At 33.0% G+C, this 22,996-nt stretch overlaps 1 protein-coding gene across 2 annotated transcripts in view; it reads right to left on the bottom strand.

Annotated features, from left to right (window-relative positions):
• Positions 1–18,109, bottom strand: part of slc45a4a (solute carrier family 45 member 4a) — a 69,814-nt gene extending 51,705 nt beyond the window's left edge. For both annotated transcript variants that reach the window (XR_015945298.1, XM_087295179.2), the window contains exons 1-2: positions 17,975–18,109; positions 13,741–13,836 (exon numbers count right to left, since the gene is read on the bottom strand). The gene's annotated coding sequence lies outside the window, so the exon portion shown is untranslated. The remainder of the gene's footprint in view (positions 1–13,740; positions 13,837–17,974) is intronic.
• Between the last annotated feature and the right edge of the window lie 4,887 nt (positions 18,110–22,996).

The following is a 22,996-nucleotide window of genomic DNA, read 5'->3' as shown; positions in this document are numbered from 1 at the left end:
ACACACACACACACACACACACACACACACACACACACACACACACACACACACACACACACACACACACACACACACACACACACACACACACACACACACACACACACACACACACACACACACACACACACACACACACACACACACACACACACACACACACACACACACACACACACACACACACACACACACACACACACACACACACACACACACACACACACACACACACACACACACACACACACACACACACACACACACACACACACACACACACTGACACGAAGCTGATCTGCGAACACCCACGTGAAGCAGCTTCATTTATCTGACTGATGGAGAATCACTAGGTTTGCTAATGATGATGTCACTGCACGGGTCAGCAGGTGGTTGTTTTGAACTTGACCCAGTTTTGTGAGAGGTGTTGGGTTACTCGTCTGCATCTGAATGTGAACTGAGCGCCTTCTCTTTCTGCCCCTCTGATAAAACAGGCTTTAACTCTGCAGATTCATTTCAAGGCTCAGCACAAGTTATGGCAAAGAAAAAAAACAACAACAACAAAAAAAAAACAGTGTTGCTAGGCAACGCAACAGGGTCTGACTAAAGCAATTAAAGACAATTGAGATTACACTTAAAATGCAGTCATTTTAAAATTGTATTATTATTATTATTATTATTATTATTATTATTATTGTCATTGTTGTTATTAATATTTTGTTTATTTTATTATCATTTATTATTGTTGTTGCTATTATATTATTATTATATTTTACAAAAAATACTTGACATTTAAATTTGAGATGTATTATCAGCACTATCATTATTAATATTATTATTGTTGTAGTTTTCACCAGTATTTCTAGTGATAATATTATTATATATTATTTATTATATAATAATATTGTTATTATATAAATTATTATTGTATTTTTGTTGTCGTTATTAATAATATTTTAATTATCATTATTATTATTATTACTACATTTTACAAAAAATATTATGTGTTGTGATTGACATTTAAATATTGAGATTTATTATTATTATTATTATTATTATTATTATTATTATTATTATTATTATTATTATATTTATCATTGTTCTCATTATTAATAATATTCTCGTTATTATTATTATTATTATTATTATTATTATTATTAATATATTATTCTTATTATTATTTTACAAAAATATTATGTGTTGTGCTTGACATATACATTTTGAGATGTATTATTATTATTTTTTTCTATTATTATTAGTAGTAGTATTATTACCATTCCTATTATTATCAATAATATTAGTAGTTTGTAATTATTATTGTTATTATTAATATAATTATTATATGATTTATTATTGTTATTAATAATATTTTATTAATTATTACTGCTGTTATTATTATTATTATTATTATTATTATTATTATTATTATTGTTATTGTTATTATTATTATTATTATTATTATTATTATTATTTTACAAAAGTATTATGTGTTGTGCTTGACATTTACATTTTGATATGTATTTTTTTTTTCTATTATTAGTAGTAGTATTATTATTACCATTACTATTATCAATAATATTAGTGGTTTGTTATTATTATTATTATTATTATTATTATTATTATTATTATTATTATTATTATTATTATTATTATTACTGGTATCATTATAATCATCATCATTATTACAACAACTGCTACTATTATTATTTTTATTATTATTTTAAATGAAGAATTACAATAATATGTTTATTATATTTTATTTAAAACTTTAAACCACTGAGCATTGATTTGCACAGAAACCTGCCTGAAACTTGTGTTTTTGTTAAGTACATCTCATTCTAGGTTGCTTAAAATGTTTGGCATATTTTGCATCCCCAAACACATGTAACCATACTGAAACTTCTATATTGCTAAATGAGACACACTGACAGAACAGGACCTGATTGCGTGTAAAAAAAAGCACAGTGCCGTGTTTGACTCTATAACACACAGCTCATATATTTACTTATCTCTCTATATATTTTAAATCACAGCATTTGTTTTTGATTAATCATGCAGCCCAACCACACGCTGCAACCGAAGGGAAAAAGGCCAGGTCAGAAATACAACCTGCTCGTAACTCACTGAAACTCCTGATGACAGCGCTGACCTTCTCCTCAAACTGCTGCATTATGGGTAGCTGCTTTAGTTCGGCTGTTTCACACAAACCCGTGCCCTACTATTAAGCATATAAAAACGTACACAGTATGCAAATTACAGAGATATCAAACATGCTACCTTGATGCTTCATGACCCAATTAAAGCATGTTCAGCTGCATACTATATTCTGATGTTGGAGTAAATGTAGTAAAATGTAAGGTTATTCCACAGATTAATCTTTTCACTTCATAAGACATAAAATGTGTGTGTATGTGTGTGTGTAATGTCTTTAATACTTTGACATTAATACAAATGTCTGTCGCAATATTTAACTGTAATAAGCAAAAGAAAAAGTAATAATGTAAAACATTAATAATATGAAAGCATTTATGAGAAATAATACTAAAATAAACAAATGAACAACTAATATGAATATAAAAATATATGAATAAAGACTACAGAGATTAAGAACAAAATAAAAAAAACGCTGAAAAGTATTTATTTTATTTATTTATTTACTCTTCTGTTCAAAGAAATAGTTATTTTTGTTTACAAAAAATAAATAAATGATTAAATAAGAATTAATAATAATAACAATTTTATTGTTGTTATAATGAATAATAATAATAATAATAATAATAATTATAATTTTTTTAGTAAATAAAAAAATATTTTTTTAAACAGAAGAGAAAAATAAAGTGAAATAAATAAATAAATAAAAACAAACAAGCAAACAAACAAACAAAGAAGATAAATAAATAAATAAATAAATAAATAAATAAATAAATAAATAAATAAATAAATGTGTGTGGGCATGTGTGGCTATGAAGAATTCACAAGGACAGTGCTTTCTGTCATTTCAATTAAAGGAAAATAGAAATTATCAATTCTTTTAATAAGTAATAGATAATTATATTAATTATAGTATTATCATTATTTTACTGCTACTATAAATCAAAATAGCAAAAAAAACCTAAATATTTTTATAACAATATATTCGTTTATTATTTTATTGCAAAAAACAAATAAACAAACAAATATACAATTTCAATTAAAGGAAAATAGAAATTATAATTTCTATTAATAATTAATATATAATTATATTATATGAATTATATTATTATTATTATTATTGTTATTATTATTATTATTATTATTATTACTATAATTATTATTACTATTATTATTATTATTATTATTATTAGTATTATATTACTGCAACTATAACTAAATAAAAAATAGCATAATAATAAATATTTTATATAACCATATATTATTTTAATATAAAAAACAAACAAACAAACAAACATACAAATAAATAATCAAATAAAGTAACAAACAAACTAACAAATAAATAAATAAATAAACTTACTAACAAACAAAATAATAGCTAAATTGCTAATTGCTAAAGAGCAAGATACAAAAGCACACTTTAATTTGGGAAAACGTGCATGAAAACAAATATTGCTATTATTATTATTGTTATCATCATCATCATTACTATGCTACTGTTACTAAACAGTAGTAAAACAAAAAGAAAGAAAAAAATACATATTTTAATATCAAATTGCAAAACAAACAAATAAACAAACATAATTGCTAAACAACAATATCAAAAAAACACACTTTAATTTGAGAAAAAGCATGAAGAAAAAATTATTGTTATTATTTATCATCATCCTTGTTATTATACTGTAACTACACTACCGGGAAATGATTAAAACAACAAGAAAGAAAATAAATATTATTATTTTACAACAAAACTAACAAACAAAGAAATAAAATAGAAATAAATGAACATAAATAAACAAACAAAATGAATGAATGAATGAATGAATGAATAGCATTTTTAATCAAAGTGCTGTCAGACTTGCAGAACCCAGAGAAAAAAAGCCAATGTTCAGCAAATGCAGATATTTTAGTGTGAACTGCCACTTCAACAGATATACAGAGTGAGCAGGAGGACATGTAGGCTCAGACAACAGGCTCTCCTTCAGTCAGTTCTCCTTCATTTGCTCAAACTCTAAAAAGGGAGCTGTGCTGAAACCATACACTCGCTCACATCGCATCAACACGGATGGAAAATTCCGGACTGAAAAATCTTGGCCTTTGGCTGCGTCCTGTCCTGTACCTCTCATGATGCACACGCTTCAGTCTCTGATAAGAGCAAAATACAGACGGCAGATCCAGTCACAAAACACATGATCACTAATGCACACACACACACACACACACACACACACACACACACACACACACACACACACACACACACACACACACACACACACACACACACACACACACACACACACACACACACACACACACACACACACACACACACACACACACACACACACACACACACACACACACACACACAACACGATTTTAATATTACTGATAAGCTTTCCTACATGAGAAATTCATAGTAGTGAAGAGTATATATTAAGTGTGAACATTATGGTATTTACAATTTTTATTATTCAATATTTCCTAAAACAAAAACAAACAACAAACTAACTAAATAAATTAAAATAAATAATAAAAAATAAATAGAAATAAGTAAATTAAAAAATAATAAATAAATAATTGAAAATAAATAAAACTAAATAAAAATATAGATAAATAAAAACAAATAAATAAAAATGTAAATAAAAAATAAAAATATTAATTATTTAATAATTATTAAATTAATTAAAATTATATATATATATATATATATATATATATATATATATATATATATATATATATATATATATATATATATATATATATATATATATATATATATATATATATATATAGTTATTTATGGCTGTACTTTAAGTTTATTATAACCATTTTCATTTATTTATTATTTGCTGTTTCCTGAAAAACATAAAACTAACTAAATGAATAAATAAAAATAAATATAAATATAAATAAATAAATAAATAAAAAAAAATTTAACAAAAACACTAATATTTAAATAATTAAATAAGTGAATAATAATAAAAACAAACATATAATAAATACAAATAAGTAAATAATAATAAATAAAAATAAATAAATAATTAATAAATAAGAAATAGAATAAATAAATAAATAAATAAACAAACAAATTAATTAATTAAATAAATAAAAAAATTAACAAATAAATACAAACAAACAAATATATAAATAATTACAAATAAAAATAAATAAGTAAATTAATTTAATAAATAGGAATTTATAATATATATATATATATATATATATATATATATATATATATATATGTATGTGTACAAGTCAATAAATGTAAATAAATAGAATATGTATTATTTGTATTCTTCTCTGTACATTTCTTTAAATATAACTTCAAGCAACAAAATAAATATTTTAATTCATCTAATATACATTTTATTTGAGACACAAAATATTTAAGCTTATATTTTTGTTTGCATTCATATTTTCCAGTATGCATTGACTTAAACATTTATTAACTTACACTCTCCAGACAAGTCCTGCATCATCATGCACTCATTTTTCTTCCAACCGAGCATGTAGTTATTATAACACTGCATAATTATAGACAAAAGGCATCTTAAAAGTGTTGTGCTGCACACCTAAACAGCCTTTAACACTGTCTAGATAATGGACTGAATGGGTTTAGTAATGCAACCCATGTTCCTCGTCATCTTAGTCTAGTGTGTGTCTTCCTCCTGCACACACACACTCACAAAACAGCCTTTATGCTGCATATATACACAACACACACATACACACACGTACATATGCACACACACACACGAATACACACTATTCTTCTAGCTGTTTAATTATTAATGCAGTCAATATGAATAATTGAGATTAGTTCAGATGTTGTGTTTGGAAGCTCCCAAAATTAACTCGTCTCATTATTTTTTCAAGTCTGTCTAGAAGCAGGTTACGTGAGCGGCAGGCCTACACACACACATATACACACACACACCCACATAACGAGACACACATTAAGACACACACAAACATGCAGATGCAGACACACACACATGCAGACAGACACATGTACACACACACTTATAAGTAGACACACATAAACAGACCTGCAAACATACACAGTCAGACACATACAAACACAGGCAGGCAAACACACACACATGGACATGCACGCAAACACACATGCACAGAGACATGCGCGCACACACACATGCACGCATGCTCAGATGGCTGAGAGGTTGTTAAAGCGGAATGAACCGCTGACTAATCCAGCATATGTTTTACACAGCGGATGCCCTTCCAGCTGCAACCCAGTACTGGAAAACACCCATACACACTTATTCACACACACACACACACTACGCACAATTTAGTCCTCTATAGCACGTGTTTGGACTGTGGGGGAAACCGAAGCGCCTGGAGGAAACACCAACACCACACCAACACAAGGAGAACATGCAAACTCCACAAAGAAATGCAAACTGACCCAGCCAAGACTCGAACCAGTGATCTTCTTGCTGTGAGGCCACAGTGCTAACCACTGAGCCACTGTGCCACTCAAAGCTACATTATGTGTGATTTATATTTACCAAACAAAAGAAAGTCCCCATAGTGTCAATATATACCGTTATTAGTGTACTATAAGCAATGTACTGTAAGCTACACACACACACACACACACACACACACACACACATTATGAAAGCGCCATAAAGTCAGCACGTCAGCAATTAAAACAACTGACATGTAGTGCAGGAAAACTCTTACTCATGGCTTTCTGATGTCATTGCGTAAGGGTGTTAAAGCGGAGCTCGTCTTAATAAGCAGATCAAGCCTCACTTTCAGCTGATGGCCACTATGATGCCCTTATGTCACATTCCCAGCAGCATGTACACTTCACACAGCACAAACAAACACAACGCTAAGTTTGGATTACTGGCTACTTGCAAACGTATTCAAGATACCATCCAGTTTAACATGCAGGTCGCAGGTTCGAGTCCCGGCTGGGTCAGTTGGTGTTTCAGTGTGGAGTTTGCATGCTCTCCTCGTGTTGGCGTGGGTTTCCTCTGGGTGCTCCCCCACAGTCCAAACACATGCGCTATAGGGGAATTATCTATGTTGTATGTGTGTGAATGCAAGAGTGCATGGCTGCCTCTCAGTATGGAATAGTTGGTGGTTCATTGCACTGTGGCGACCCCAGATGAATAAAGGGACTAAGCTGAAAGAAAATGAATGAATGATATTATGAATACCTCAATCATAAGTGAGCACAGATAAAGCAGGATTGTTTCTAATAAATGACAGCATCACAAACATGAGGAAACAAACGACAATTTACGTCTAATTAAAATTTCTTCTTGGCTTGGGAAACCAGTTATCCAAGCCGAGAGGAAACACAAACTCACAACTAATGAAACTACTAAAGCAGGTTCTAGGACAGGGGTGCTCAATCCTGCTCCTGGAGATCTACCTTCCTGCACAGTTTAGCTCCTGCCCTGATCAAACCCACCTGAACCAATTAATTAGGACCTGAAATCCACTTGATAATTACAGACAGGTGTGTTTGATAAGGGTTGCAACTGAAATCTGCAGGAAGGTAGATCTCCAGGAACAGGATTGGCCACCCCTGTTCTAGGAGATGAACTGAATTGCTAAAGCAGTCAGAAAGCATGCAGAACATCCTGCAGTGTCAAGAAAACGTCACATTCCTTGGATTTTCCAGACAACATATAAATCAATCAGGCTCTCTCAGACAAACCAGGGCTTATCAATAAGGACTGCCCAATGTCCCGAGGCCACTGTGAGGGACGCTCGGGACAGTAGACAAGATCGTTACTGGCCAGATTGGGGTTAATTTGCCTGCGACAGTGAAGAGGGTTAGGAGTCGCGGAGCAAATTAAAAAGTGAACAGCGATGGGGAAGGAGGGCGGGTGAGGAGGGGGATTGGTAAAATGAGGTGCTGGATTTGGATCCGGCATGTTCCGGCACAAATAAATCCCTTGGTATGACATGTCCGAATAAATGAAGCGAAGTTTTGCACAGTTTGATAAATCAATTGCAATAAAATACCTGCACATTTTCCATTGCTCTTTTTGTATCCATAACACTTTGAATTTATTAATACATTAAAAAACATTCATTAACATTTTTAAAATATAACAATTCTAATTTCACAGATGTTATTTTTGACACATTTTTTAATTATTAAATAATTATTTAACTTATGCGGCTAAGAAATAGCTAGTAATGCAGCTATTTTTTTTTATTTGTATTTTTTGGTGGTACCAGTGAAAATTTTGGCAGGGCAAGTAAAAATCTAAACCACTGGTTCGAGCGAGCTAGTCAAAAAAATCCTTAGCGTTAAACCCTGCAAACAAATTCTAGATTTAAGTTTCATTTCAGGTTGGTCACGTGCAATAAAACAGTCAATACTTTAAAGGCCACCTATTATGCAGAAATCACTATTAAAAGGGGTTTAATCACAGTTGTGTGTCAGCAGTGTGTGAATATCTCCAGCTTCTAACAGTAAACATGTATTATTCTATTATTTATAATCAGACTTGGCTAAAACAGTCTGCAGAAACACTTTGATTGACATTCTCCCTTTATATGATGTCATCAGAGGGGGAAAGCCCCGCCCACTAGTGATCATTTCTCCCTCATAGACATAGGACGTTAGTCTTGTTTTTGAATCTGCCACTATGCTGACACATAGACATTCATAGCACCGCCCTCTTCTTAAAAATACCACAATCTCATTTGCATTTAAAGCTACAGTCATCAAAACAACACAATTAGTATCAAAGCCTAAAAGAGTCAGTTTACAGACATATATTAAACAATATCTGAGCTGAAACTTCACATTCACACTCTAGGGATGACACAGTGTTATTTTACAGCTTGTAAAAAGGGGTGTAATAATAATGCAGCACCTTTAAAAGCCCTCTGTGAGCCTTGAGTGTCACATACAGGTCTGTACAGCGTATGTTTAACTGTGACCGGAGCTTAAGTGAAGGACAAATGAAAGGCTTCTAAATGCATTAACATCTAGGGAGTTGAAACATGTTCTCTGGGGAATCTCAGCAGATTGGCTGGTGTAACATCTGTGTCCGTCACCTCTATTATCACCTCACGACCAGCGCACGAAGAAATAGGAGGAGAGGTTAAAAAAGGAAACATAATAATAGAGCGAGGACTAAAACTGTAGCACTGAAGGAGAGTCATACTCCTGTAAACATCATAGAAAATCCACTGAAAAAATCAGACGCCATCTGAGCAACAGTATTTGATTTTGAGGCTAATTTGTACAAACTCATTCATACATTGCATCTTAAGTTGATTTGCTACTAAACATAAAAAAAAATGAACACTATCTAAAAGTAACACTTTCTGATTTTGTGACTAATTAGTATGCATTTGTACAAGCTCATTTATACATTTTAGTATGATTTGCTCCTCCCCCAATGTCAGTTTATGGGCGGGTTTTTTTTGTTGCCACACCTCCTTTTAAAAAAAAATCTAATTTTCACACGACTGAACTCGTATGAAATTGGATGAATAAACTGACAACATGTAAAATAGTTTAGTTTCCTCATCAAATCAAATCTGATGCAGTTAAGAAATAATTTTCAGACAAAAGAATGAATGAACGTCAGACAAACGAACAACAGACAGACAGACGAACAACAGATAGACAAGCGAACAACAGACAGACGAACGAACAACAGACAGATGAATGACTGACAAACAGATGAATAACAGACAGACAGATGAATGAACAAATGAACGACAGACATACGAACAAACAACAGACAGACAGACAAATGAATGACAGACGAACAAATGACAGACAGACGAATTAATGACAAATGAACAAACAACAGCCAGACAAGCGAACAACAGACAGACGAACGACATACAGACAAACGAACAACAGACATACGAACGAACAACAGAAAGATGAACGACTGACAGACATACAGACAAATGACAGACAGACAGACAAACGACAGACAGACAGATGAATTACAGACAGACAAACGACAGACAGACGCACGAATGAGAGACAAAGACGAACGACAGACAGACGAATGAACAAACAAACAACAGACACATGAACAAACAAAAGACAGACAGACAAATGAATGACAGACGAACAAACGACAGACAGACAAACAAAAAACAGACAGACAGACAAACGAACGAACGAACGACAAACTGACAAACGAACGAATGACACACAGACAGACAAATGAATGACAGACAAACAAACGGCAGACAGACAGATAAACTAATGACAGACAGACAAATGACAGACAGACAGACAGATGCACGAATGACAGACATAGAGACGAACGACAGACAGACAGACGAATGACAGACAGATGAACGAACGAACAAACTAACAAAAAAACAGACAGAAGAATGAATGATAGATGAACAAATGAACCAATGACAGACATACAGACAAATGACAGACAGACAGACGAACGACAGACGAACGACCAACAGACAAATGACAGACAGACAGACACATATTGTGTCTAGCATGACTTTACTGAAAAATGTGATCTATTTTTCCACTGTATGGTGCCTCAGTGAGCAGCGCTGTAATACTAGAGCATGTGAGGATGAAACCGCAGAGCTTCAGAGCGTCACTCCTGGAGTGAAAAGTTCCCTGTGTTGAGAGGCTTTTACTAAATAAAGATCTTATGCAACAGTCACCCAAGCACTGCGCTACTGTCCTTACTGTCCAGAGAGCAAGAACACACTGCATTCAGCATTACAGCCTCACTGAAACACAACTCACCAGCTTCTGAAGAAAGGTTATGAATGCTGACTGGACTCAGCTGACTTATATTTCTATTTTAATAAGTTTATATATTCCGAAAATATATATTTATTGGATTCAGTTTGATCTTTAGAGCAAATATATGAAGAATAAAAATATTCTGAAACAACAGGGATCAAACATATAATTAAAAAGGTGACAATAAATAAATTACATAGTCAAATTAAAACAATACAATTAATTATTAAATAGATAACTAAATGCGTAGTACACATTTTTGTCCATTACATTACATTTCACAGCTTTCCACTGTGCCGTTAAGCTTTTTAAGGAGTTTTTAATGAGTTGATTAGAAGAATGATGTTCCTTAACAGTTATTTATTGAACACATTATAAATATGAGGATCCATTAGTGCCAAAGATAAGTCGACTGCTTTATGCAACACACTTTATTCATCTGGGGTCGCCACAGCGGAATGAACCACCAACTATTCCAGCATATGTTTTACACAGCAGATGCCCTTCCAGCTACAACCCAGTACTGGAAAACACCCGTACACTCTCACATTCACACACACATCCATACACTATGGCCAAATTAGCTTATAGCGCATGTGTTTGGACTGTGGAGGAAACCGGAGCACCCGGAGGAAACCCACACCAACACGGGGAGAACATGCAAACTCCACACAGAAACGCCAGCTGACCCAGCCGGGACTCAAACTAGCAACTTTCTTGCTATGAGGCGACAGTGCTGAGCCAATGAGCCACCATGCCGCCCGCAGACAGACATTCATGCATTTTCTTGTCGGCTTAGTCCCTTTATTAATCTGGGGTCGCCACAGCAGAATGAACCGCCAACTTATCCAGCAAGTTTATACGCAGCGGATGCCCTTCCCATCTCTGGGAAAGCAGACAGAGATATTGACCAAAAAAAAAAAAAGACAATTCTGTCACAAATGAATTCCATACACTTTTTCTTATTGGCACTGATGTAACATGAAGATTTATGATCTATGAAACCTTCACACGGTGAGAAAGACTCTTAATTTTAACATGTTATTTATGAAAACAAGACAACATGTTTTGCTTGTCTTGGAAATGCTTCTTGATTTAAAAGGTTTTAGATATTAGGACTAGAGACAAGACTGAAACTCGAAGTAATAAAAGCATTTTTTGCAGTGTGCGTCTGTGGTCCAGATGGAGATGTGAACAGACGGAGCTTTACAGCGGTAAAAACTACTAGTACTGTAAATAATCTCCTAATCTCAGATTTATAAAACAAGTTATGAATCTTTTCACCCAATGAAAACCTCATTACATTTGTCCAGTTTTGTTTCATTCATTCATCCCTTTTCCTTTATTCATCAGGGGTCGCCACAGTGGAATGAACCACCAACTATTCCAGCATAACAAACACCCATTCACACTCATACACTACGGCCAATTTAGTTAATCAATTCCCCTATGGTGCATGTGCTTGGATGTGGGGAAACCGGAGCACCTGGTGGAAACCCACACCAACACGGGGAGAACATGCAAACTCCACACAGAAACACCAACTGACCATCCAGGACTTGAACCAGTGACCTTCTTGCTGTCAGGCCACAGTGCTAACCGCTGAGGCACCGTGTCGCCAAAAATAATACATATATTTATAAAAAAAAAATCAATAATATATTAATTAATATATAATAAACACACTATTAATAAGTCTGAAATATGTATATTATTAATAATAATATAAATACACAGAATATGAAAAAACTGCATGCTTTTTTATCAATTATATAAATAAATAATACAAATGTTTTCTTATTAATAACAAATTAAATATGTATAAAACTTGTAGATACATGTTCAGCATAATCATTACCCGAGTTTTAAATATAAAGTAAATATTAAAGTATATTCAAATATATATTGCATATTTTTAAGTATTTAAATATAGAACCAAAAATCAATATATATATATATATATATATATATATATATATATATATATATATATATATATATATATATATATATATATATATATATATATATATATATATCCTATATTCACAACATTTTTAATAAACAAATACTAATTTAATCCAGACTTGTATTACAATTCAAATAAAGATCAGAAAAAAGTATATAAATATAATAAGGACAAAGTCAACTGCATTAATTTTTCTTCGGCTTAGTACCTTATTCATCAGAGGTCGACACAGTGGAATGAACCGCCAACTATTACAGCATATGTTTCATGCAGCGGATGCCAACCCAGTACAGGGAAACACCCATACACACAATCACACACACACACACACTCATACACAACGGCCTATTTAGTTCCTCAATTCCCCAATAGCGCATATGTTTGTACTGTGGGGGAAACCGGAGCACTCGGAGGAAACCCACGCCAACACAGGGAGAACATGCAAACTCCATACAGAAACACCAACTGACCCAGCCAAGACTCGAACCAGTGATCTTTAGTGACACTGCTAGCCACTGAGCCACCGTGGTGCCCTGATTTTAAACATAAATCAATGTTTCGTGTAGCTGCTATCTCCTTCTTTAAATAGTTTGCAGGTTAACTCCTTGAAACTGAGGCTTAATAGAAACACAGAGTTTAATGTTGTGTTTGACTAAGACAGATCAGACAGGGACATTATTTTTGCTGCATTGCAGTCAAAGACGATTATGAAATAAAAATGAATAAATGTGGAGCGGCTCCCTCCAACAGCACAAAAATAGTAACATGCAGGCTTCACGTCTTATTTTTGGAAAACACGATATCAGCATCAAGAGCCGAGCAATTATCAGCAGAAAAACTGTGTGTGACTCACCAAAAGGCCTTGAAAGCTTCATAAATATCCAGTCAGACTGCATACGAGCGCAGCGACGTGTCTTCTGTCCACACACACACACACGCGGCTGAGAACCTGCAGAGACGAACAGACAGGGGTCAGTCAAACACATGGAGTCTGCAGTAACCCAACACACACACACACACACACACACAAAACATATGCACATAAAACTCACACACAAACAAAAACACACACAAACAAACACACACACTTTGCATTTCAATGCGTTCTGAATGAGAAGACTGAAAGCGGCTCGCAAACACACCGTCATAAAGCTCCTCAAACAGAAACAGCCTCGTCAGCCCAGTCTGAACACTGGCCTTCATATCATATTTGCATATTCAAATAAACAGATGCAAAAGCGGCAACCCCTTCAAAAGCAGCACTTTTCATCAGAGCACTATTTAATTTGCTGTTTTGGGAGTGTGTGTGTGACCATAAATCCCAGAAAAACATCCGATTTCTGTGTTTGTTTGCATGATTTTAAATGACCAAGCTCATGTTATTATTTATAGTGATAATCTGAATATTAATTTATTTAAAACTCAATGCATCTAAAGAGATTCAGATGGATAATGTTCATAAACATGCTTAAAGCATGGTATTACCATGGTAAAGTGCATTATATTTCATAACTTTTAAAGAGGATGCAGATGTTTCTCCTGAAATTCAGGGTAAAAGAGCGAATTTGTGCAATTTAAAGTGAACAGATCGTAGTAAAGTTGGCTTTTTATTCTAACATTCAGACTTTCCCCTTATTAATATAACTTCAGAAAGGTATTCTTTGCAAATTCTAAATATGGAAATCACATTACCAGCAAATGACTATCAAAAGTACAGTCAATTAAATAGTGCTAATGTTGTTTTAAAGTCATACTTGCATGTGATTTCACACCGAATAGTCAAAGTAGCATGGTGAACAATATAGGGAGTGTGTCATGTGGCATCACTTTGATCAAAAATGAATAAATGTGCAAACATAAAACCAACTTTACCTCAATAATGTTGTTTCTAAAGATATTCAGATGGAAAAACATATCTAAAGCATGGTATTACCATGGTAAAACCCATCATATTTTTAAAGAGGATGCCAGATATTTCTTAAAATTCAGGGTAAAACAGAGTTTGTGCAATAGGGATTCAGATGGATAATGTTGATAAATATGCTTAAAGCATGGTATTAACACAGTAAAGTCCATCATATTTAATGTTTAAACATGACAACAGATATTTCTCCTGAAATTGAGGGTAAAAGAGGGATTTTGTGTGCTAGAGTGCAGTGAAGTGTCGCCAAAAATAATACATATATTTATTTTAAAAAATCAATAATATATTAATTAATATATAATAAACATACTATTATTAAGTCTGAAATATGCATATTATTAATAATAATATAAATACACATAATATTAAAAAAACTGCATGCTTTTTCTATTTTTTATTAATTATATAAATAAATAATACAAATGTTTTCTTATTAATAACAAATGAAATATGTATGAAACTTGTAGATACATGTTTAGCATAATAATCACCCGAGTTTTAAATATAAAAAAATATTAAAGTATATTCAAATATATATTGCATATTTTGTAGTTTTTGAAAATAGAACCCAAAAAAATAAAAATAATAATATATATATATATATATATATATATATATATATATATATATATATATATATATATATATATATGCATGCATGTGTGTCTATATATGTGTGTGTATGTGTGTGAATATAAATAAACATGACAACTGATATTTCTCCTGAAACTGAGGGTAAAAGAGGGATTTTGTGTGCTAGAGTGCAGTGAAGTGTACAGATTGGGTTAAAGTTGGCTTTATATTCACACATTCAGACTTTCCTTAATTATAGAAATTCAGAAAGATACTCTTTGCAAATTCAAAATAGGGAAATTACATTATCAGCAAATGACTATCAAAGTACAGTCAATTAAATAGTGCTAATGTTGTTTCGAAGTGATCCTTGCATGTGACTTCACACCGAATATTCAAAGTAGCATGGTAAACTAGAGACTGCATCACAAGTCATCACTTTGATTAAAAATAAATGAATGTGCAAATATAACATCAACTTTACCTCAATTATGTTGTTTCTAAAGATATTCAGATGGAAAAACATGTTTAAACCATGATAAAGTCCATTATATTTCATATTTTTAAAGAGGTTGCCAGATATTTCTTCTGAATTCAGAGTAAAAGAGTTTGTGCAATAGGGATTCAGATGAATAATGCTCATTAACATGTTTAAAGCTTGGTATTACCATGGTAAAGTCCATCATATTTAATATTTTGAAACGACAGTAAATTAAATAGTGCTAATGTCGTGTTAAAGTCATATTTACATGTGATTTCACACCGAATATTCAGAGTAGCATGGTAAACTATATAGAGACTTCATCACAAGTCATCACTTTGATCAAAAAATAAATGAATGTGCGAACATGAAACCAACTTTACCTCAATAATGTTGTTTCTAAAGAGATTCAGATGGAAAAACATATCTAAAGCCTGATCAAATCTATCATATTCATATTTTTTCAAAGGAGGATGCCAGATACTTGTCCTTGAATTCAGGGTAAAAGAAAAAGCTTATGCAATAGGGATTCAGATGGATAATGCTCATAAACATGTTTAATGCATGGCATTACCATGGTAAAAGTCCATCATATTTAATATTTTTAAACATGACAGCAAATATTTCTCCTGAAATTTAGGGTAAAAGAGAGAGTTTGTACCATTTAAAGTGGACAGATTGTAGTAAAGTTGGTTTTATATTCACATATTCAGACTTTAGAAAGGTATTCTTTGCATATTCTAAATAGGGAAATGACATTATCAGCCAATGTACAGTCAATTAAATAGTATTAATGTTGTTTTAAAGTCATACTTTCACGTGGTTTTACACCGAATACTCAAAGTAGCATGGTAAACAATACCAGGTGCATGTCACAAGTCATCACATGACAACACATGTCATCACTTTGTTAAAAAATGAACAAATGTGCAAAAAAAAAAAAAACCAACTTTGCCTTAATAATATTGTTTCTAAAGGGATTCAGATGGAAAAACGTATCTAAAGCACAGTATTACCATGGTAAAATCATCATATTTTATTTTTTTTAAAGGGGATGCCAGATATTTCTCCTCAAATTTATGGTAAAGGACGGAGTCTGTGCTGTAAAGTGCACAGGACAGCTAAACGCACACAGTTGTGTAACAAACATCCATCTCTGCCCACCAGCAGCTTCACATTTAGACACTGACCTCAAGAAACCACCAGAGTTTAAATCGGGAGCTATATAAAAACCACTGTCATCCTCATAAGATCTACTACAGACAACTTATGGATCATTCAGGAACTGTCAACATCATCTACTGTAGCAGCACCAGCAACAAACCACAAACATTTAATAATATCCATGTAGCATTTGAGGGAAATGACTTTCTCCTTAATAATATCATTGCAGTAAAGTATTTGCAAATCATATTGGCAGTCAATGATTATCAAAGTACAACATTGTTAACAGTCAATAAAATAGTGCTGATACTTTGAAGTCATACTTGCATGCGATTATATTTAAATTAGCATGGTAAACAATATAGGGAGCATTACATGAATGAACTTTACCTCAATGTTATTGATCATACAAGTTCTGTCAACATCATTCGAGGTAAAGTTAGTCTTATATTCTCAAATTTGTTTATTTTAATACTGTTTACCACGCTCATTTGAATATTAGGTCTGAAATACGACTTCAAAACAACATCAACACTATTTAATTGACTATGAAAAATGTTTACTGCTATTAATATTATTTCCCTATTTGGAATTGGCAAGGAACACTTTTCTGACATTATATTATTGAGGAGAATGTCCTAAATGTGCGATTATAACGCCGCATTTACCTCAATGTCAACATCATCTGCACCATTCAAACATTTAATAGCTTCCATCTTTATTATTGTAGCTAATGGAAAGTAGCGCATCCCATTGGAAGAAGCGCGAAGACGCGTACTAAGGAAGATACCGCAGTGATAAGGGGACCAATCAGCTGCTGACATCAGTGCAGATGAATGATGACGAATCAGATGTGAAGGATGACAGCGCGCACGCATCAATCAGCAGATCAAACAAGCCGCCGCAGCGCAAACGCTACAATGTATCGAATGTAAACAGACTCACCCTGACGTCACCGCGCGCTGCTGTTTGTGTGTTTATTTCTGTCTGTCAGAGCGGCTGTTGTTGTGTTGCGCTGCTGCTCTGCTCTGCTCTTCAGCCGCGGCTATAATGCGCCTTTAAAGGCAGGATCTGTCTGACAGACGAGAGCCGCTTCCGCCGATGGATATGGAGCGTGTTTTGCATATGTGGGCGGGGTTTGGAATTTAAAGGTACGGCATCAGCAACCACCTGACTGCTGGACACCAGTGCTGTGAAGATGCATAGATTTGTGTGAATGGGTTGTATGTGTGCTTTTGTACTACACATTATAGCTACTAAGAGAGCTGTATGGTACTATTCAATCAAAAATATGCAAATGTCGCATTATATATGCATGTTGATAATGCTATTTTGTTATTGAAATAAATAATTATGAATATAAAAATATGCAAACCATTAGCGAAAATAGCATTATTCAAAACTATTAAAATTATTTAACAGCACTAAAAAGGAAAAAAGCACATTAGAAAACGATTAAACCTAAAACTGACAATGAAGAAAAGTAAATGAAGACTTATAAATTTAATATACTCTTATAAGTAATTAGAATATTTTTGTTTATGAAGATAAAGCTGAAATAAAATGTAAAATATAATAACAAAACTTTAAAATATATAAATAAAGGTCTAAAATGTATAAATTGGAACAACTAATTATTTTTTAGTTTATTAAAATGTATTTTAACTACAAACACATGTAAAATATTATACTAAAATAAAAAATAAATAAATGTAATATTAATATAAGTGATTAGTCGTTAAGTATTATTAATTTTTAAATAACAAATGTGTAAATAACAAAATAACTAAAAATAAAATAAACCATGTAAAATTATCACAAAATCTAAAGTAAAATTAAAAACTAGCTAGAATAAATAATACTGTATTAATATTTTCCTTACACACACACACACACACACACACAAACACACACACACACACAAACACACACACTTATATATATATATATATTATATATAATAAAGTACATTATCTAGATTCGTTCTACTTGTTATTGGTTGATTAACAGTTTCCCTATTAATTTTCCATTTATTTACTGTTGTGAATTGCAATATGAGATGTTGATCTCTGCTCTGTCCACTTTTAAGGTTAAAAAATCAACTCTACAGTTTAACAAAGTGACTTTTATTGACATTTTAATAATAATATAACATATAAGAAATAAGAAATCGAGAAATGAGTCTGTAAAATCACAGAAAATGTGCTGTCAGTTTATTACAAGGTTTCTATAGCATAATATACAACACCAACCCAGACAATATAGCACTGCAAAACTATCACACATGTCACTTTTTCTAACTTTTCAAGGGTAAACGTTGTTGGATAAGAGCTCAAGATCCCATAATTCAATTCAAAAGCAGAAATAAGCGAGGAAAAAAAAAACATAAATCACAAAATAGGGAAAACTGCTAATTTAAGTATATTTATTACAGTCTACTATGATTATTCGTGAGGTCACAGAGCAGAATATTTAACAACGACAATCAATATTCTGCCTTTAGTAAAGCTCTGTCCTAGATTCCTCTGGTGGGCTGGTGGGCTTGACCCTAGTGTGTGGCCCATCGGCTGTGAACGGCTGTGGATTTTCAGTCAAACACAGGATGTAATGATGATAATGATCAAAAGTGATCAATACAATTCCCCACTACAATCCTGCTGCTCTGAGTATTTCAGAAACTGCTGATCTACTGGGATTTTCATGCACAACCATCTCTAGGCTTTACAGAGAATGGTCTGACAAAGAGGAAATATTCAGTGAGCGGCAGTTATGTGGGCGCAAATGCCTTGTTGATGAGGCCAGAGGTCAGAGGAGAATGGCCAGACTGGCTCCAGCTGATAGAAAGGCAACAGTAACTCAAATAAGCACTCGTTACAACCGAGCTCTGCAGAAGAGCATCTCTGAACACACAACACGTCCAACCTTGAGGCAGATGGGCTACAGCAGCAGAAGAGCACACAGGGTGCCGCTCCTGTCAGCTAAGAACAGGAAACTGAGGCTACAATTCACACAGACTCACCAAAACTGGACAATAGAAGATTGGAGAAACCCGTGTTTAGTATTTTTCCCCAACATATTGATTTAAGTGTACTAATTTTTTAACAGCGGTGAGTTTTTGTGTTAGATTAGTTCCAGTTTTGGCTTTGGTATGCTGAATAATCTGATGTATATGCACAAATATATTATTGCACAGCATCCTATAGGGAATGTTAATTTAAAAGTGTGAAAATATAGTGAAATAGCTTATTTTTGTAATATATGCTTTCATGAAAGATAAGTGAGCAAAATAATGTCATGCATAAAATACTTATTTTACCTTTAAACATGTTGAAATCATTACATTTAATTGACAGTCAATAGGAAAAACTGTGTAAACACTGGAAAACAAAAATTGCTTAAGGAGGCTAATAATATTGACCTTAAAGTGGGTTTAATAAAATTAAAAACTGCTTTTATTCTAGCCGAAATAAAACAAACAAGACTTTCTCCAGAAATACTGTGAAAAATTCCTGAATCTGTTCAACATCATTTGGGAAAAGGAAAAACAATTTACAGGATGGCGAATAATTTTGACTTCAACTGTACATTGTGGGTTATTGTTAAAGCGTCAGGTCAGAGGTGTCCTCCACCATGTGTTCATGAGTCAATGAGAAGGGAAGCTGACAGCACCGTTTAGAGTCAGACGTTTTGGGTATAATACATCCATAAGAATAACAAGCAGTGGGAAATCTCACGAAAGCCTTCCTGTCTGAGCGTATCGCTGCTTAAATCACGCCATCTCCGTCCAGAACAGCACGTCAATGCCCATTCTGGAGACTATTATTGGGCTGTGACCTCTGACAGCAGATAACATATATACAACATATCAGTCAGCAAACAAACCTCCTGAATTCACCGTCTCCTACAGGTCTGGAAATAAGTTCTCTTCACACGCGAGTCAACAACAAACTGCTGAATACCTTGTAGGAGAGGGAAAAAAAATGTCTTGTTCAAGTACAGTATAATTTAAAGGGACTGTTCACCCGAAAAATAAACATTTAATACAGATTTTTGAGTTTCTTTTTTCTTTTAAACCAAATTGATGTAACCTTAAAACATAAAATAAAACCTTAAATTAAATAAAACTTTAAAACATTAAATAAAACATTAAATTAAATAAAATGTAATTATGAATGCAAATAAATATTCATAATAGTAAAAACAATAATAAAAAAATAATATGAAAAACTATACTGAAAATATTAATATTTAAAACAATTGTTTAACAATAATAAAAAATATCAAATGAATACAGAACATATAAAATAAACACGGAATGAAGTCAAAATAGTCTAAACTGGTATAATTATTTATATATAGTTTTTTATAGAAATATTATATCTGTAAGACTAGGACTCGGATGACAACGGAGATTAGTCAGGCAGGCGATGGTCAAACAGGAGCAAATGGAATCATGAGGGTAATCCAATCCGCTTGTTAGGTGTGACGTCACGCGAAGCGGCATCCGGGTTCAAGCACTCTATCAAACTGTATGGGGAGACTCATGAAATAGTAACAATAAACATTTACAAATTGATGTAATACTTTCGAAAATCACGATCACAATTGTAACGTCGGGGAGTAACACCAACAACTGAGGTAAGATCCAATATGCTGGTTTATTCACAGTCAGGCAAGCGGTGGTCAACACAGGTGCAAACAGGTGTGTGAGGACAATCCAGAATCACAGTCGAATACAGGCAAGAGGTCAGAAAGGCAGGCGGCAGGCAAAGACAAAGAGGCTAACAAGGCTAACTGTCGGTACACAAGATAACAAGATTGGGAAACGCGTTGTAATGCTACTGTGACAGATAACAAGACTCTGAAGGGGTGAATGTGTGGCTTAAATAGTGTGTGTTAATCAGTCTCTGACAATCCTCAGGTGGTGTGAATGTAAGGAAGATAAGGAAGCATGTGTGAGAGTGACCGGAGTGCATGTATGAATATGTAGTCCAGAAATGGCGGATTTGTAGTCCATGGTTATTGTAGGTTATTGTTATTGTAAACCAGCGATCTTATAGGAAATGATCGCTGGTAATCGTTACAACAATATATATATATATATATGCAAGGCTAAAATCCGATGGCCTGAAAGTGTTTTTTTTTTTTTGTAAATTGTTAAAATTATAATGTTATTTTCGTTTTTGTGATGCAGCAAGTCCAGAGACTGATGTGTACACTATGATTTTTATATATTAATGTGTTAAAAAAAGAAATTCGTGGCCATGAACAAATATTTTCTCAATTCTTCAAATGAGTAGTGGCTTGGATCCGAAAACAGAATTACATACGTCACGACTTAACAAGCGTATAGCGTAGTCGTGGTCACAGGCAGAGGTCGCTGCAGGTGGCAAACAGAATAAACAATGAAACACCGCAAGGATCTGAAGGCACGTTAAGACTAGAAAATAAAAGAAAACGCTTCACGATGTAACAGGTTAACATACAACAAGACTCAGCAATGAGTGTGTGTGTGAGAGGTGAATGTATAGTCATATATAGTATATGTAATCACTCTATGATTCGTTTCCAGCTGTGTGTAAGCAATCAGGGAGAGAACTGGAACTGGTGTGTGTGTGTGAGGTGCATGATGGGATTTAAATTCCTGTTCCATGACAGATTTGTAGTTCTTCAATGATCTGCCCAGGCTAGATCGCTGGTGATTGAACTGAAATATAACATAATATTAATATTCTTAGTTAGTAAATAATATTAATACATAGTAAATAGCAATAGACAAATAACATAATAAATAAGATAAAATGTCTATTATGAAATTGAACCCTTTAGATGGCCTGTGCAAAAACAAAGTGTCTGGCTTTTATATAAGTTCAGTGAAGTAAAACAGCAGATTATAGTGTGTGTGTGTGCAGAAATACACTTAAGAAAGCTGAGCTGCTTCGATTTTCTCAGACATATCAATATATT

Source organism: Danio rerio, chromosome 19 (genome assembly GCF_052040795.2).
Source record: "Danio rerio strain M-AB ecotype USA chromosome 19, GRCz13ab, whole genome shotgun sequence".
Taxonomy (NCBI): Eukaryota; Metazoa; Chordata; class Actinopteri; order Cypriniformes; family Danionidae; genus Danio; species Danio rerio.
Note: the sequence above shows the minus strand (reverse complement) of the source record. Positions and strands in the feature narration are given on the sequence as shown.